At 39.0% G+C, this 12,514-nt stretch overlaps 1 long non-coding RNA gene across 1 annotated transcript in view; it reads left to right on the top strand.

The window, feature by feature from the left end:
- Positions 1-7,499, top strand: part of LOC311443690 — an 80,817-nt gene extending 73,318 nt beyond the window's left edge. Inside the window, exon 4 of the long non-coding RNA XR_014697429.1 lies at positions 7,220-7,499. This is a non-coding gene — a long non-coding RNA (uncharacterized lncRNA). The remainder of the gene's footprint in view (positions 1-7,219) is intronic.
- Positions 7,500-12,514: the final 5,015 nt, after the last annotated feature.

The raw sequence follows: 12,514 nt of genomic DNA, 5'->3' as shown, positions 1-12,514 counted from the left end.
ATATAGGTGGACAATTTTACCTCAGGGGTTTACAGGGACACCTATCTATTTGGGTAAGATCTAAAAAAAAAAAAAAAAAAAAAAAAAAAAGAGATTTTGGAGCAATTACAACCTCCCAAGGAGGTATTAATGTTAACAAATATGTGGATCGTTTTCTATTGTCAGGACAGGAGAAAAGAGTTGTGAAGGAAGCTACTAACAAGCTATTCAACTTTCTGGGAAAGCAGGGCTTGGGAGTATTAATAAATAAATAAATAAATAAATTACAATATGGAGAAAGAGAAGTCAGGTATTTAAGGCATCTAATGTCTGAAGGAAAACAGAATAAATGCAGAGAGGATTCAGGGAATTGTTGAAAATTAAGAAAGAACTAAAAAGTTTTAAAAGAAAGATTTTTTTAAGGAATCAGGAGCCATGAAGTCTGAAGGAAAATCGATACTCCCTGATGGGAGAGAAATGCTGAATAAAGGGATAATGAGGCAAATATTAACTGTTTTACATCAGAAGAGTCATTAGGAGGTGCAAGCAATGTGTGATGTTGTGCTAAGAAAGTATGTCTGTGTAGGAATATACACTTTAGGGAAGCACATATGTAGAGGATGTACCATATGTCAAAAGGTAAATAAAAAGGTGTTCTGTAACCCATCTAGAGGGGGACGGGAGCCAGTGGTTTGACCTTTCCAAAGTATACAGGTAAACTTTACTGAGTTACTTGTTTGTCCTAATTGACCACGTGACTAGATGGGTGTAAGCTTTACTGCAAGGGTTAAAGCAGGCCTTAGAGATTGAGTGGGATTTTCACAGCCCCTGGCACCCCTCCTCTTCTGGGAAGGTGGAGCGAATGAATCAGACATTAAAGAAGCAATTAACTAAACTAGTGTTAGAAACCCGACTTCCTTGGGTAAGATGCTTACTCCTACAGGTTTAAACAGCACCAAGAAAGGATATAGGAATTTCACCATATGAGATGCTGTTCAGATTGCCCTATCTGGGCAGAAGGGATGAGATACCACAATTCAAAATAAGAGAGTTTCCTTAAGAACTGTATTCTGGGGTTGTCTTCTTCTTTGTCATCTCTCAGGACCTGTGGGTTGTTGGCTCAAACCCCACCTTTGGAATTCCCCATTCACCACCATCACCCAGGAAACTGGGTCCTGATTCGGACCTGGAAAGAGTCAACTCCGGCCTGAATGGGAAGGACAATTACTGACCACTGAAACAGCCGTAAGAACTGCGGAAAAAGGTTGGACTCACTATACTCGAGTGAAGGCATCCATCGACGCTAAGTACCTGGGAAGCTGTTCCTACAAAAGACTTGTTGGAAGTTGAAATTGAAGAGCAAAATCTCATAGTGGACTCTGAGCAGGATAAGAGCTTACAATTGTAAACTAACCTTTTATTTTCACAGGTAACTAACGAGTGTGACTTGTGATTGAGAGAAAGGACAGACCTATAGCGAACTGCAGTGCTCCCAAGGGGGGGTTGTTATAGTAGTAGTGTACATCTTATTTTTTTTGTATCGATAATTATTTGGAAACCTAAGGTTTAAAAATAATGACAGGGAAAAATTGATTACTAATTTTGTTTTTAGTGATTCTAGGCCTCAGAGAAGGCCTCGGTCAATTGGTAACTTGGAAAAGGCATGACCAGATAATAGCAAAAACGGGATACCCCATCAAAATATGAGTGACTGTGATAGAGGGTTATGTACCACAAGCTGTCACGTTTGATGCTTGCGAGGTGTTAGCTTGTGGAGATTTAAATGCCCAATGACAATTGAGCAGAAAGAACAAATAACTGGCAGAGACACAACAGCCAGATTGAGAATAGCTGTATGGAAACAATCCTCTATTGCCATCAGAGAAAGGGAGAAACTCAAGGAGAAAACAGGAGAGTAAACAGGAGGCCCTCTGAAATGTGGCAGTTCAAACATTTGAGATTGAAACAGGGTATGGGGATGTGAATGCCTGGATAGAATGGGTCAAATATACTGTCCAGAGTCTCAACTGTAGCTACTGCTATGCTTGTGCCTCGGGATGACCGATTGCCCAGATAGTGCCCTTCCCATGGGGGTGGGCCAAAGACTCCCAAGGGATGCGATGTATGATTGCATTGTACCAAGAGGAGACTGCCTGGGGAAATGAGGCCTGTAAGTCTCTCTTTGCTGTTTCTTGCATGATAACAATATCACAGTTCCCCCTGCATTCTCTACAGCTATAGGTAACCATACAGCTTGCCTCTCACAGCAGGGTGTGAGTGCTACCTGGCATCTGGGAGAATTTGCCTTGTGCTACCAAGGACTTGATGGGAAACTGCTCAAGACTAGAGATCCCCAGGGCAGATCTCTGGTAGTACGGTGGAGGGAAGATCTTACGGTCCACCCTACCATCTAATTGGGAAGGCACTTGTGCACTTGTTCAATCAGCTATACCCTTCACCCTGGCATTTGAAAGAGAAACATCACAAATACCCAGAAGAAGTAAAGGAGGCTTAGGAATATCATTTGATGATAGAGTATACATAGATTCTATTGGGGTACCTAGAGGAGTTCCGGATGAACATAAAGCCAGAAATTAAATTGCTGCAGGGTTTGAGTTACTGTTCTGGTGGGTAACAATCAATAAAAATGTGGATTGGATTAATTATTTCTATTATAATCAGCAGAGATTCATCAATTATACCAAGGATGCGATGAGAGGAATCGCTGAACAACTAGATGCCATCAGCAAAATGGCTTGGGAAAACAGGATAGCATTAGATATGATGCTTGTGGAGAAGGGTGGTGTATGCGTGATGCTGGGCAACCATTGTACTTCTATCCGTAACAATACTGCCCCGGATGGCACAGTAACAAGAGCATTGCAAGGGCTTACCACCCTTGCCAATGAATTGGCAGAAAATTCGGGAGCAGACACTTCCATCACAGGATGGTTGAAATCTTGGTTTGGTAAATGGAAAGGGATGGTAATGTCCATATTTACATCCTCAATTATAGTAGCAGGAGTTTTGACAGCTATTGGCTGTTGCATTATCCCCTGTGTAAGGGGACTTGTCCAGCGGTTAATTGAAACCACATTATTGAAACAAATGACCATAGATCCACCACCCTACTCAGATAAAATGATATTAGAGGAAATGGAGAGCAAAGAAAGTGAAGAAGAGGAAGATATTTACCAAATTACACTTAAAATAAATAAATAAATAAAAATAAAAAGAGTTTTTGCAAAAATCAACAGTTTATAAAAAAAGAAAAGGGGGGAATTGTGGGAATAGAAATGTTGTTTTTGCAGAGTTACATTGTTTAGAAGGAGGGAATGTGGTACTGAGATATGCTTACAGTGATAAGAAAGTTTAGCAGGCGACCTTGTAAAATGCAGACAATCAGACTCCTTAGGACAATTAGGTGAAAATCACGGTGTCAAGTCAAGTCAGATAAGTGAAGAAACATTACCACTTCAAGCAGTAAAAATGTCAAAAGAAATTTGAAATTTAACAGGCCGGCAACTGAAGGCCATGCATTGTTTGTGAAGCATCAGATAGATTGTGAATCTGGATTACCCACTCAGTGGGGAAACAGGGGAGGGTCCTGCCATCAGAAGGTATATAAACTGTGTTTTGGAACTAGTAGATGCGCTCTCTCCTGCTTGTGGGGCGCCCGCCATTGCAATCGCGAATAAATTACTACTTCACTGAGATCCTCGCCTGAGCCTAAGTTATTGGCTACGGAGTGTTTCTCACACAATCCAGTCAAGGTTTCTACGATTCTTAGAGCACATTTTCTAATGTACAGTTTGAAGAACTGTTTTTTGGAGAGTGAAGAAAGAGGTATTAATTACTGTCAGAATTGATTAAATCAAATTGTATTAGATTTAGTGATCACACAGACAGCCATGTGAGTATTTAATTATGGTTTTGTGAGGAGACTTCTTTCCTAAGGAGACATCTTTCTTTTGGGTGTCTTCAGGATAGATGTAACCTGAGCTACATGAGAAACTGTTATTTTGGCTTGCAAAATGATTGAAATACAGGAAAACATTAATAGAAAGCAAGCAAGCAAACAAACAAACAATTAAAAAAAAAAAAAAAAAAACAAACACCTACAATTAAATGTAAGCTTAATTTTGGTACACGTGACAATTTTTTTGAAACCATAAGAACCATTAGAAAAAATATTTCTAGTTTAAAAAAATGAAAACACTTTTTGGACTGAAACAATTAGATTAACTCAGCTTGACTTTTCAAATAGGTTTCTTTGTTCCAAGTTGTAGATGGAGCTTTTTTTTTTTTTTTTTTTTTTTAATTGACTCTCAGAGGCTTAGAGTTAGAGCCTTAATGGAACATTCTGTTTTCTTTAAAGCTGAAAAGGTGAAAATATTAAAAAAATAAAAAAAAGAATCAGTATGTCTCTTAGGTCTTACGCACAATGTATCATGTACTCTTGGAGATGAGGGTAAACAGATTATAAAGATATACAATGAGTAATACAGACACTGCAAATGAAAATCTGTTATCTTAAACCTAAGATGACATATATTTGAGTTTGAAGTACAGAATGTTTTAGGTACTGTGCCATGAAATGAGTATAAAATACAGGAACGTAAAATCCTTTCTTTCTCTTTGTCCCTCAGCAGGGGACTGCTCATAACAATGAGATAAAAAAGAGCAGAGATGCACCCTTTTTTTCAAAAGTGTTGCTGAGTTTCTTGACAATGATCTAGTCTTCGAATTACTGATAACAGGATGTAAAAAGGTCTCCTACTGAAGAATAATGCAGCAAATATTTCTGATTATATTTTATTTTTTGGTTATATTTTTATTTTTTGAATGCTCCTTACAAGCCTCATTATTACTTGCCCTATGCAAAATTCAAAGAAGATGCTAAAGCATTTAAACCCCTGGAAGCAAAAATATTCTGAGTATAGCCCAAAATATTCCCTTATTTCACTCCGTGGCACTGTGTCTCAGGAAATATGGCCATCTACCAGAAGCTGACTCAAACACAATGAGGTGGAAAAACATGACCTTCAGAAGGATGATTTAGCATGTAGATCATAGAATACATTTCTATTAGGTTGCTCACAGCTTGGAACCATTGAGGATATTTGTAAAAGAGCTTTGCAAATACAGCATGCTGCCATGTATACAAGCTGCTATCATTAGGAGTAAATTTTGCTTAATATTGAAGGTAGTTTGTTGATATTGACACAGTGGAATTGTCATATCATTGACATATTACATATATATATATTCTTATGTTGGGAGAGCTTTGCTACCCATATGTAGAAATCACCTTCCTTTTGACCGTGTTTGAACAATTGTTTTTTAAATAGGAAGTGTCTGCTCATAACCAAAATTTTACCTCTAAGACAAGCAGAGTCAAAACAAGCCCTTTCTATATAACACAAAAGACTCTGATACAAAAATCCTTTCTCCTTCATTTGCTGCATGGCCCAAACTTGAGGGAATGCCTTCTCTAAGTACTGGCAGCATTCCTAGCCCCTTTGTGTGCTTCCTGAATAATTTTTGTTCATTCCATATGGTGCGTAAACTCCAAACATCTCTGTCCAGGCTCTGTAGCTGCTTGTAGGCTAGGCCTAGCACCATGTGGTCCTAGAAACAACTTTTATGCCAGAAAGATATTACTCAGGTCTGCTATTAATAGTAATATTGACTATGATAATAAGGTTGCATTGTGCCAAAATTCTGAAAAAACAGGAATGTATCATCAGGTTGGATAACGGGTAAGAAGTATTAAAAGCAAAAAGAATTGTTGCAGGGACTTTTCTACAATATATGTATTAAAATACTTAAAATCCAAGTGAGTAATTGGACCTATAAAAATTATGGGGTCTGATGTTAAGATGAGGCCATATTTGTCCCCCTTTTTTCCTACCATTACGTGTATCCATATCTCTAATGCCCATTGTCCTTCCCCTAAAGCTGTGTCTGCAACTCTGGATGCAGGAGTTTGCAGGGTGTGCCTCCATGGCTGCTGAACTAGGGAGCTGCACTCTGCAAGTCAGAGCGTGGATGAACACAGCAACGTGTCTCTTGGCTTCTGTTGGACAAAGGAATGGCCATGCACGTGGCAGGGCTTAATGCATTCAAACATCCATGTTAGCACTGATGTCAGATCTTGGGCCATTTGATATCCACTGCATTAGGTGGCATTACTTGTGGGGAGGTGAAATTGTTCCTGTCTTGCTCTTTTGATGGCATCTTTGGGTGAGAGGCAAGTATGTGCTGATGTGCATGTACTGGAGGTTTTAATTTGGATCAGGAGAATGTTTTAAAGCTAGTGAAGCTTTTTTGGTGATCCCTCTATCTGAACTTTGGTGTCAGGATGCAGTCTTGAAGCACATGAACTGTTTACCTTCTGGATGGATCAAAACTTAGAAGACATACTCTGGAACCGTGTCTGAGTACTCCAGGTGCAAATGAGTTTTCAGTCCAGGGGACCAGACTAAAACTAGTCTGAAGCAGATGAAACATCCTAGAATATGCATAGCACGGATATAAGGACCTCAGCAACTTTATACATCTGCTATTATTGCATGCTGATTAGTAAGGAATAGATGCACAGCCTAATAACCATCACTTTTTTAAAACATGATGATAATTGAAGAAGAGAGCAGGAGATTTACAGCTCCTTTTTCTCTACTAAGCCAATGCTTAATAGAGCAATGTGGCCAAGTGACATAGGCATCGCTCTGTGACTGCACAGTCATCTCATGTCTGCTACAGCACGATTCAGCCCTTTTGGTGCTGGAACATTACAAAGGCAGATGTGGCCTTTCAGATTGACTTCCTCCAGAGTACTGGCCACAGACCTTCTGTGAACAAAACCTCCTTGAACTGGAGTAGCAGAGTTGAGTGAATGCTAATGTTCATTTTCCAAGAGATAATACAATCTGTTCATAATCGTTCATAGAGGAATTAGGAGACTTTGAAGAGAGTTGCTAGGACTTGCAATAAGAGTGACAGATGCTTGAGCAGCCTTAGAGAGTGGTTGCATGGAGGACAGTGTAAGAGAGTTACTGGGGTGGAATAAATTGAGTCAGGCAGAGGAGCTAAGACAAGAGCAGAGTCAATATTTGGAGTGGAGGTGCAGACTACTGTTGTTGTCCAGGATAAGCAGGGTAAGAATGCTATTGATCTTAGGTATTTATAGAGCACCCAGCACTATAGTATATTATGTAATCGATACTTCCATTTTCAGGGGCACTCATGAGAAGCATGGCATTTTAGAGAAGCTGCTGATTGAAGTGGAATAGGTGCTGGTGCGTGCACGTTTCTGCTCACATAGGTACCTAAGGAGACTATGGGAATCAGTGCTCAATTCTCCAGCCACCTTCTGAAAAGGGAAATGGTTGTCTGCATGTTTCAGATTTGACATTGACTTTGAGCTTGTAGCTTGTCTGCAAATCACATTGTTTTGATGCAAACTGTCAATTTCAAATGTGAAATTCAGGATGCAAATTAAAGATTTATGACTTTTCTGTCTGTCAGTTTTGATTCCATCATGTATTCATTAGTCATGCCCTACTGTGCTGCCCTCTAACAGTTCTGACTGATGTTGACCACAGACATTATAAATGATCCCTTTTCATACATTACATACATTTGTTAATTACAAAGGAAATCAGCCTGTTCCTGGCAAATTCAAATCCATCTTAAAATTTAATGGAGAGTCAATTCATTATGAAGAAAATTATTTATGAATTTACTAAAAAAGTGGATCTGTTCTCATTAAAATAAGCTTAAAGGTACAAGATGATGATAACATGTCAGTTGCCTACTTAACTCTTTTGGTGCATGTTTCACTGATGAGCTTAGAGACTCTGAGAGTTTTCAGTTAGCACCTACAATTAAATTCAGCTAATGCAAAGCAAAAAGGCAAAGGCTTGGAAAGGACTTGCTTTAAATGTTAAAAAATAGAACTATGAAGGAACAGACATAATGTATATACACAGATTTTCTTACATAAAGGAACATTTAGATGCTGGTCAACTTTTGTCTTTGTCTTCCTGGTAAAACATGGGAAGTTTTGCATGTAGTCATGATTTCCTCCAAGAAGAAGGCAGGATTTAAATTCAGGGTTTGCACAAATATTGCCATTTAATCTAGAAAGACATGATAGAATTGGACGTGACCTTTGGAAAATTACTGTCCTTATTTGATTGTTTTCTACATCTTATTTTTGATAGAATTTTCCATCATGATCCAATGTTTTCAGATCCTGAGATGAGGTATCCTATATGAGGGAAAAGATAACAGGCTTTCTTTCTCCAGATCTTTACTCTTGACATGTCAAGGGCTCACTTAAGAGCAGGAGCTGAGAACTGGTTGGCCACTATACCTACCCATCTGACTGTCTGCAAAGATTGAGAGATGTTACTAAACCATCCCCTCATCGTCATCAATAAATTGTCCATAAGAGGTGATTTGAAAAGGATGGAGGGTACACAGATGTGTAAATCTACACAGAAATATGTGAAGGTGCTCTAAGTCTATCTTTTCAAGGCATCTGAAGTTGAGAAAAGCATCAAACTTGTCAAATTAGGTGGTAGATTTGTAGGATGTGGTCACCTGTGGGCTGAGATATGTACTATGTGATTTGACACAGATAGTTGCTCTGCCAATCAAACAGCAATAGCTGTCATTCCATAATGACACTCTGGTTTAAATTTTCATTGCAGTTGATTTTGCAGGATGGCAAAATGTAACTTTTTTCTGACTGAATATTCAATCACTCTTGATTTTGTTTTCACAGGTGTTTCTTTTACCACACTCTGTAACATCAGTAAAATGAAGAGGAAAAAGATGATAGTAAGTGTTCTTGGGAATGTGTTTACCAAATAATTGAAAAGTAGTTATCATGGCTTCCATGCCGTAGGTGTTGTTCTTCCTTATTCCTGGTTTCCAAAAATGTGTGTTTTTTCATATCAAAATTACAGCTTGCAGAGGAACTTTCAGTTGAAAAGATGATTGCTTGTTTCCTCTCAGTTATTTCTGTGATATTGAAAGGTCATTGACTGGTAGTACTCTATGAGTATGTACTGCCTGGGCCCATATGCATACTGCCAGGGACAGTATGCATACTGGCATCAGTGAGGAAGATCAGTCATCATACTCATGAGTATGCAGAGAGCTAGAGCGGTGTGGTAGAATAATCTCAGAAATTAACTATACATCCATGAGTAATTTATTATTGTTTAGAGCTCAGATTAAACCAAATCTTAATCTCAGAATCCTTGTAAAATTGCAGTGCTTTACAGTCAAAATTCACTTATCCATCTAGATTCTCTCTCTTTTTTTTTCCCCTCTTGTTTTTCCCAGTAATACCTCTCTCTTCAGTTAAACCTATTTTTAAATTACACTCTAAAAGGATCTGATGTTCTGTCCTACAGGTCAGTGATTACTTGTGGATATATGCAAACCATTCTCTAATATTTCAAATTCTTCAGGCCTGAGAAACATTTCAGTTCAATCTCAAGAGCAGATTTCTGAAGGAGACAAAGATACCTCACCTTGTTAGCATTTCTCCCTTGGTGCCTGCTCTGAGTCATGTGGCAGAGCAGTGGGAAGGCTACCGCCACCTCGGTGTGCTGCTGCCCTTGCTTTGCCTCTCCTGGGGAGAAGTTCCAGTTTGGTGGAACTGTATTATCATCTGATAAATGCAGAAGTGTCTGCATAATAGTGCTAGATGATCTTGTACTCTTTGTACTTTTTTTGAGGTCTTGATTGTTGTCTTCTGGTCTGGGATGGGTTAATAGCTTCAAAAAATAATGAAAGAACGTGAAAATACTCACTGTCTCTTCTCTTTCATGAATATTTTTAGAAGTGGTGATAAATGGATTTTTTTTTTTTTTTCCCTATTTGCATTTCCTGTCACTAATTTGTGCTGCAGTTCTCATGGGTTTCCTTGTAATGTAAAGTTAGGCCAGTTTTAGCAATATACTTCTATTTGCATAAGGAATTTCATGTCAGACCTTTGTAGGCATCTGAGATGGCATTGGATCAGCTTGCAATTCCTGTGAAACCTGGAGAAGAACGGTTCTGACTCATTCATAAGTACTGGCTAAATCAGTTTTAGATGCCAAAATTGAACACGTGATGACACAGTGTTTCATTTTTAATTTTGTTTTGCTAATTTGCCCATTTTACTCAACAGTAGGTTCACCAAACATCCTAAATGTAACCTAAATGGTCCACTATATTTTTCAGCAATGCTTTTGTCATTACATTGTTTGCAAGATAATGTATTCTCCCCCTGGCAGTCCATTCTCATCTCTGTGGCAGTGACAGTAAACAGTCACCTTTAGATCCAGATACAATACATCCACATACTTTTATGTTCAAACCAGTGTCAAATCAGCTAGTCAGGCTGGCTAGATGTCCCACTGAAGTTTAATAAAACTAGGTCAGCTATATTGTACAGCCCTTTTGTTTTGCTCTAAAGGGGATGTTTAAGTTAAAAAGACAAACGTATGGTTTAAAATTAAAGCTTCTGTATTTGTGGGTCCAGCAGCAACTGCTTTGCCTGTGGAAAGTCTCTGCGATCTGTTAAACTTTCAAGAGTACTGTGCAGGCTAGCATGAAATATCAATAATTAGAAATTGAGCTGTAAAATTCATGGGAATTTATGTATGAGAATTTTCTGTGTTGGGAGTGAAGAAGTCACATTCCAAATGAAGGTGATCCCATTTCCTGTCATGTGGTTCTTGTAAAATATACTTGCTGATATCTCATGGTCCATGAATTTGCATGGCTCTTATTGTTCCTTAACAATCAGGAAGTGACAGATTGGCGGTGGAGGGGTGTGAACAGTTACAGTTTTGTTTTTGTTGAAATCTGTATCAGAAAATCATGCATCTTTCAGTTTCCATAATGCTAATTTACTTCCACTGATCTCATTTTTTGATTATCTTAGCATCTTCTATATTAGCATAGTTATATATTCTATTGTCTCTGAGAGGTGACTTTCTTTTTTTCAGGTGAGCTGTATGCATTGCCTTTCTGTCAGCATTGACACAGTTTTGTGGGCAGGAAGCTTTTTGGTTGCATTTGGTTTCTGTGGAAGAATATTGCACAGCCAGCTGTGCAGGCTTGTCTCCAGCTCCTCCATACGTGAGCCTGGCTGTTGAAATCATGTAAGGGAGAGTGTTATGGTGACAAGATTTCTTGCAAGAGCGAGGAACTGAAATTCATAACCTAGAAGGTCCTTTCTAATCCTGCATACTTCTGCTTCATGATTTGAAGCAGAGTTGGCCTTTAGATACACCTGGAAGAGCTTTGAAAATGCTAAGACCTCTGATTGTTCTTGCTTTCCTGTGGGTAGCAGGAGGAGAGAAGGAAATGCGAGGATGAGGGAGATTCCATTTTCTGTCTTGGCACCAGCTACAGCTACTTTAGCTTTTCTGATTTAGTTCTCAGTGCAATACTTCACCATAATCAATTCCAGAAAGTATGCTGGATTTCTATGAGCGAGTGTATATCTCAGAATGGTGCATAGCCTCCCAGGCGCACAACAGGATGAAATGCCTGGTAGTGCCAAAGGTTGTATACCTTTGAATCCCTTATGAATTAAAATTTCTACCCCACCGAGAATCTAAGATGGTTGCAATATCAAAGTCTGCTCCACCAATACTATTTAGACATTACATTGGAAAACAGTTTTGTCCCAACTCATTTTCAGCTGCAGAATCTCAAAGTATTAGAACAGAATGGAACCTAATTTCCCCAAACAGACAGTTGCTGCTGCTTAAACCAGGTTTTGTGGAGGGAGGCTGTTGCAAACCCTTTTCCCCTGTATCTGAGGCTTTGTCTTAAGAGTGTCACCACACTAGTGATCCAGAAGGTAAACTTACCTAACACAGTGTTCTTCCATTCATTTCAACAGCACACTCTTCATTTAGGCTCTCTGATAATCTGACCTAGTGTATAATATAAATCTGCATGAGAAAATTCCCTTCTCAATTTCGCAAAGTATCAATGAGAATTTGAACTATGAAATGCACTCATGGTACAAGTCTATTTCCCAAAAGTTCTTGTGGTGCTTCTGAAGCCCTTTCTGTGTGTGAATGATCTGTAAAAGAGCTTTAAGCACTCATGAACACATTCATTAATTTGAATGTATTCAGTGAATGCCATTTGTAATTATAACTCAGTGTGTGAGTAGCTTCTAAATTATCATCCATGAAGCTGCAGTGGGGATTCACTCTGTGTTTGCTGTTTGTGTGACACAATTGGCCCCAGCAGTGATGTGATAATATTGCCGTGCTATCTCAGTGACACTTGAGCCTCCAAATACCTATCTTACTGTGAGAACCCACAGGTTAGTTTTGGGCTGGGGGGTTCTGTGAGTGAATGTTAGAAGGGGGACGGGGGATGGGGATGGGGAGGGAATAAGGTTTGTTAGAGGTGTGCCAGGAGGAACAATGTCAGAGCTGGGGGAGCAAGCAATGGCCCAGTTGAGTGCATCTACACTTATGCATGCAGCATGGGCAACAAA

Source organism: Aythya ferina (assembly GCF_964211825.1).
Source record: "Aythya ferina genome assembly, chromosome: 13".
Lineage (NCBI taxonomy): Eukaryota > Metazoa > Chordata > Aves > Anseriformes > Anatidae > Aythya > Aythya ferina.
This window is presented reverse-complemented; position numbering and strand designations above follow the sequence as displayed.